Source organism: Hesperophylax consimilis, unplaced genomic scaffold (assembly GCF_061612785.1).
Source record: "Hesperophylax consimilis isolate HC1 unplaced genomic scaffold, BYU_Hcon_1.0 scaffold_70, whole genome shotgun sequence".
In the NCBI taxonomy this organism is placed as follows: Eukaryota; Metazoa; Arthropoda; class Insecta; order Trichoptera; family Limnephilidae; genus Hesperophylax; species Hesperophylax consimilis.
This window is the reverse complement of record NW_028301299.1, coordinates 169268-176124: the sequence shown is the minus strand read 5'-3', so window position 1 is coordinate 176124 and position 6857 is coordinate 169268. Positions and strand designations below refer to the sequence as shown.

At 30.8% G+C, this 6857-nt stretch overlaps 1 long non-coding RNA gene across 1 annotated transcript; it reads left to right on the top strand.

Annotated features, from left to right (window-relative positions):
* Window positions 1–2251: 2251 nt before the first annotated feature.
* Window positions 2252–3770, top strand: LOC149408784 (uncharacterized). Its single transcript, XR_016305389.1, has 3 exons — window positions 2252–2497; window positions 2585–2656; window positions 2743–3770. It is a non-coding gene; the product is annotated as an uncharacterized LOC149408784 (long non-coding RNA).
* Window positions 3771–6857: the final 3087 nt, after the last annotated feature.

Below are 6857 nucleotides of genomic sequence, written 5' to 3'. Positions count from 1 at the left end.
GGAATAAACTTTCTCCGGAACTAAGATCCATAACAAGTCTAACAGAATACACGTCTAAATTAAAAACTTACCTTTTCAAGCTGTCATACCCTTAAATTAAATATACAATTTGTTTAAATTAGGTTTAAGGGCCCACTATTCGAATTTCATCCAATTTCTGACATATTTTCCTTAAAAGTTTGAAGTTTTTAAGCTCTTAAAAAAATATATGTTATTCTTTAAGATAGTATCTATTTGTTCCAAAAGCCGAAACGGTAATTATTTGAAATTCCCTCGATAGAAATAAATCGCAAAGTATGCTCCGAAAAATATTATTAACACGTTTATTTCTGTTATTTTACAAGTTATATGTATGAAAAAAATCACAATGCTTCTTTTAATAGACCCCAAAAGTGATTTTTGCTATTTTTGAAATACGCCGTGATTTATTAAACATTTTCACAACTGTCGCTTACGCCTATTACTTTTAAATCATATTTATTATAGCGCGCTCGCTCCGACTTGAAGATTAACCTATCTTTCTTTGAAAAGTTCATTCGCCAACTCGAGGGCTTTGGGGGCAGACGTGTCGTTCAACGTTCTATGATCTACAGACGTGCGATTACGTGCAAATATTTGAATCTATAAAGATAATTTTTGCGCGTGTAAAGTTTATGAGTTAATAAATATTGTTTTTTCAAAGATGGGAAATACACGAAAGATATCCCGTATTTCAAAGAAAAAATGTTATCTCATAAAATTATATCCTATCTAATAGGTGAGAAGAAAAAAATACAATTTTTGATTTATAAGCTTATATTTATTATAAACGATAATTTACTATAAAAATTAATAATTCATATTTTTATTTATGTATTGTGTAGTAAAAAGTTATTATTTTTTTTTCAGAATAGGTACTTTGGGAAATAAAACTAATTCCAATGCATTAGAAATTACGGGGTAATTTTTTATTAATTTAGTTTTCTTGTTGTCTTGTCTCTTTTCTTGTTCCTATACGATCGTGATTTATTTGCGAATTAACTTTCTACGTACACAAATACACACGTCACTTTACATCTGCTCCTTAGAGTAATATTACTCTAAGATCTGCTCTAATGATTCACAATGCAACGATGTCCGAGAAATATAATATAATATGTAATAATAATAAGGGCCACCTGTTTCAAATAACAATACTCGAACGTGGAATCCAGAAAAATAATGAACGGGCCAGCGAAAAAAGCTATTGAAAGTTCTGAAACTGTGGGGAATATAATTTAATAAAATAAAATACTTTTTTGTTTTAAAACCACGATATTTATTAATTTAAGAACCGACTGGTTTCGCTTTACTTAAGCATCATCAGGGTACAAATTAATACTAAACAAGAAGTACATAATGTGTGCATATATATATAACAAAATATAGAGGGAGACAACATGATACAAATATAAGCAACACAAAGACGGTCATAAAATACATTAACATAAGTGCACAAGTATTGGAAAAACCGCTAGATAATTATGTAGACTAATGGGTTATACGAATAAATCGGGAGAAACAAAACATCAACTGGCAAGGTGGTAAGGAGGTAAGGAGAACTGGGAATTTTTTATGGGTTTATTGGAAACAGACTTAATATTGGACTACTTGATATGTCTAATTGATTATTAAGTATCTGACTTTTGGTTTTTACAGCTTTTTTAATTTCTAGTGCCTCTAAATTGTTTAGTCTGTTACCATGCCCGTTTTTATGTAAGATGTTAGCACCGGTGCTATGACAGAATGTATGATCTTTATCGATCAAATGATTTGCAAATTCGGAAAAACCGTTATTATTGAGGTTTTATTGATGTTTTGTTTTTCCCGATTTATTCGTATAACCCATTAGTCTACATAATTATCTAGCGGTTTTCCATTACTTGTACACTTATATTAATGTATTTTATGACCGTCTTTGTGTTGCTTATATTTGTATCATGTTGTCTCCCTCTATAATATATTTGTATCATGTTGTCTCCCTCTATATTTTGTTATATATATGCACACATTATGTACTTCTTGTTTAGTATTAATTTGTACCCTGATGATGCTTAAGTAAAGCGAAACCGGTCGGTTCTTAAATTAATAAATATCGTGGTTTTAAAACAAAAAAAGTATTTTATTTTATTAAATATGTCAAACCACAAAGTGATTGCTTTCTACAATAATATAATTTAGTTCAGTGATGTTATTTTTCATGTCGGAAGGAGGCCCTGAAGAAAATAATTTCTCTCAGAGCCTGTGTCATCTTTGAGAATGCTGTATAGAGGGTCTTTTTTGAGGAGGAGGGAGTGAACCTGTCCTGAATGTCAACTGTACAATTTCTACCCAGAATTAACTTAATTGTACGTTTTTTGACTAACCGTACCTTGGTGTTCTATTTTCAATAAACTCTTTAATTATGTTTCAGATGTGAAATCTATACTCCGCTACAGAATGTTTTGCCCAAGTCTTGTAAAGATGCAAAGGCACGGAGGTAATAATAAAATCATTTGAGCCCTTTACTGTTATTTAAAAGGTCACTGGAAGTGCAGTTATAATCAATGATTTTATTTTTTTCTAGCTTCCACGAATAATCTGAAAAGGCATTATCTAAGGATTATACTCTTAAGGAGAATATAGAAAATGTAGAAAGGTGAAACGGATTTAAGATTTTCGATGAAATGATTGTGTTGTGAAATATTTATTTTGTTATTTATTACTTTATTTTTTTTTTTACAGTTTTACCGTACGCGGTCTTGTTGTAGAGTGGTATATCTAACTGTCATGGAAAGTTTTTTTCTGAGCTTTAAGAGAAAGGTTTCTTAAAGATACTGGAGTTATTCTAGGGCTATGTTAGATTTTTAACATCGATCACCGTAATGCTTGCCTTCCTGAATAAATCTAATTTTATTTAATCATTAACGGCCAAGATATTTTTGACAATGGTGTGTTTTTATCTTTCTGTATTCCAATCATTTAGCTTTGCTTCTAGGGTTGTGCCCCAGTATTGCTTTTTGGAGACTGTAAACGGATCTCTCGGCATTTAATGAAACTGCAGCAGAACAAAGGCTGTTGCTATATTGACGTTCATGGTATGTTTTGCTCAGATTGACGATAAGGTTTCCAGATCCGCATTTCGCTCGAAGCATGTTTAGGGTAATAAGTTTATAGTTTAGGGTTCTTTCACCGTATTTATGGGAACATTTCAGAACCACCAATCTTTCATTTTGAGTGAATCTTGTGTTTGTGATTAAATTATATTTGACAATTTAAACAAATAATATTTAGAGAAGTTAAAAATAAAATTGAAAGTTCACTGAAAGCTTAAACTATTAAAAGTAGTAATTTCATAAAAATGTAAATAAATAGAGCCCCTTTCACATTTTAGAATGTAATTTTATGTTGCTTACATGTTTTATTACTCTTTATAATTATTGAATTGTTTAAATGAATAAATAAATAATTACAAAAAAGTCTTCTGATTTGTAAGTCCTCGGGAAGCACTAAGGATCTTTCTATCTATCTTTATAATATAATAAATTTGATGAGCATAAAAATGTAAACGTGTATATAATTGATATAAATGTACAAAAGTAGATATTACACGTGTATAAATATTATATTGCGCATATTATACAAGATGTCGGGGGTAAAGTGCACAAACTTCGGGAGGTGATTCTAATTGATAGTACAAGTAAAAAAGAAAAAAAAACTTTTTTTGGAATTCCAACGTTTTAAGATAGTTTTCGAGTAAAAAAGTTTAATTTTTTGTATAGAAAAAAAAACAATTTCTTCTACGGAAAATAAATTTTTGTGGAAAAAATTTGGAAATTCGAATAATTTCCATTTCATTTTTACTTCTTCTAGCATTTAGAATAACCTCCTGAAGTTTGAGCACTTTACCCCCGGACACCCTATAAAGATAACCATATAAGAAAAACCTTATTGATGTAAAAATATATTTATTGATTTTATAAAAGTTATAAATTACTTTTATAAAAGTGATAATAGTATTTTAGTAAAGTAAAGTAATTTTTATACCTATTCAAATAACTTTCGTAAATGTTTTTTGTAAAATTAAAAAAAAATAATAATTAATTAAATCCGTAATAAAACCCATATTTTGAGAACCATCTTCATTTCGACATCGTTATAATTCGCTCGGTGCTAACTAAAAATGGTTCTGTTTTTCTAAAATTGCAATAGATGTCGGTAATTTAATTTCATTATTTAAATTATAATCCCCAAAATTATTCCTAATACGAATTCAGACACCTCTGTCGGATTCTTTTAACACTAAATATTGTTTATTTTGAGGGTGTTGCCCAAATCTAAATTCTTCACGCGGAAAGCGGGCCCTTAAGTGCCGAATCTTTCATAAGCAATTATAATTTATAAGGTTCCAGCAGACCCGGCTTCGCCCGACTTCCAAGACTATTATTGTTGTTTGCTACTTTAGAAAACGAATATCTGATTTTTATGTAATATTATGACGTGATTACAATGAAAATTATACACGTTAATTTCAGTTATTACCAGATAACTTTTTTAATCATCCATTTATTCAAAAAAAGCCTACAAACCTATTTTACCTCTTGAAATCCTGTGGTGCTAAGTATTTTGGGGACTTGTGGGAGTTTATTTATAAGTTTAAGTGTTAAGCATGTCACGTAGATATTGAGGTAAAAGAAATTATCACAAATATTTGCAAACATTAGGTGATAATTAATACAATCGTTTTGTTGGTGACATATAAATTAACCGGATTGGGTTCTAGGATGAATTAGACTTTCCTTTGAAGAAGAGTAGGTGTCTTTAATAAGTTATTAGCGTTGACCATTTTAAGAGAAAGCTTTTTCCTTTCCGGATATGCCTCACAAATGGTACATGACATGGATTGAAGCTCGTCGGTTATTAATAGAAGCCTTCGTGCGTTATACGCACAGATGCATGGCCACACGTTCAACATTTCTTCTTTACGTAATCAGTGCTCAGTGCTCATCTCTTGTGGTATCAAAGGGTAACGAATTACCGCAGATTAATATACAGATCTCCATTCATGTTATTGTAGAATACATATTGAGCATATTTCCAGACATAAACATGACATAAATATAATCGCAGAATTAATGTCATAAAACTTGGTTTATTTGTGATACGGTCATAAAAAACATTAATCAATAAGGAAATCAAATGTCCAGATTTTTATCATATTGAATATTTAATCGATTATTAATATATGCTAAATATTATTAGAATATTTATGCAAATACTAGTAATGGGCCGTTATTGATTTAATATTAAAAACATATTTTAATATTAAAAACTTATTTAATATTAAATCATTAGATTTACTATCCAATAACCATAAATAACGCGTACTATAAAGCGATTCAGTTGTTTCAGACTTAACATCCCAATTAAAAATATATATTCAAGGCTAAAAATCTGATTTAAAATTAGGTAACCCGTACATAAACTACATAATTATACACCTGTTGAATTTTCTGTACCACTTCTGTACGAAGACACATTAAGTACATAGCGGGTAAAAAAAACCTGATCAAAGATTGGTACAAATACTCGTATGTAGTTAACAAGACGAATAGCTGATTTTTCGGCTGAAGTTTAAAGTTTTTCACCAAAGCTTGGCGTCATTGATCAAATTTGTTTTTATCTAGTTTTTCCTTAAGCAGTTTAAAAGGAATGTAAGAACATATTTACTTTCAGCAGTGTGATATTACTAGATGTTCTTTTTATGTTAACTTACTTACGCTTCGAGTCTCAAAAAACCTTGCCTCGTGTTTATCTTGGGTTGGTATTTTCTGATTTTGTCAATGTTTTTTTCTATTGAGAGAAATTCAGGCATTTCTTCTACCAATATTCAAATGTAACATTACAAGTAAATTGTAACTAAATAAGAAACTGGTTTACTGATGGACATGAACCAGTTTCAACATATCTATAACCAAAAATAACTTCTGAAACTAATTTGGTCCGTAGATCCGTAGGCTAGATATTTTACAATATAATGATACTAAATTAATGTCATTTCAAAATAATTGATTCTTCGATGTTGTAGCACATCAAACTTAATATTTGACTTAATGATTTATACTTACTAATTTGACAGCCAAATGAGTAGGTTGACATCATATTTTGATTTTAAAATCTGATAACACGAATGTTGCCAGGACTTATCTATTTGTCAGATAGGAACTAATGAAGTGAGAACCAATTTGCAGCTATGAAATATATATTTTTTGCATTAAGTGCACAATTTCCACAATGGAATGCTGATACCAACCCTTGCGTATGGCAGTGAGGCATGGAATTGATAGAGGAAGGATGAAAGCTGATTGAATGCTGTGGAAATGAGATTCCCGAGGCGCAAAATGTGGTAAAATCATGTATGATCATATGAGAAATGCGAAGATTCGCAAAGAGTGCGAGGTTGATGTAGGCGTAATGAGTAAGATTAAGAAAGGGACGTTTAGATGGTTTGGGATTGTAGAGCGAATGAACGGAGAAAGGAGTGTAGTAGAAGTTGGGGACGCCCAAGAAAGACATGGCACGGTCAAGTAAACCAAATACTAGGAAAATGGAAAGAGTCAGATTTACGCAGGAGTATGTATGAATGTGAATAAGACAAGGAGTGTGTGCCAAGACCGAGTTGTTTGGCTGTCCGAAATCTGCCTACCCCAGCGGGGAAACGGCGTGGTGGTTAGTTAGTTAGTGGTAAAAGCAGATACCTACTATATACGTGCTGTCGCTGAGATAATTATTTGTGGGGTATTCCCCATTAAAAGAGTCAAAAACTCTAAATCAGACAAATCTCAGAAAACTAAAGAGAT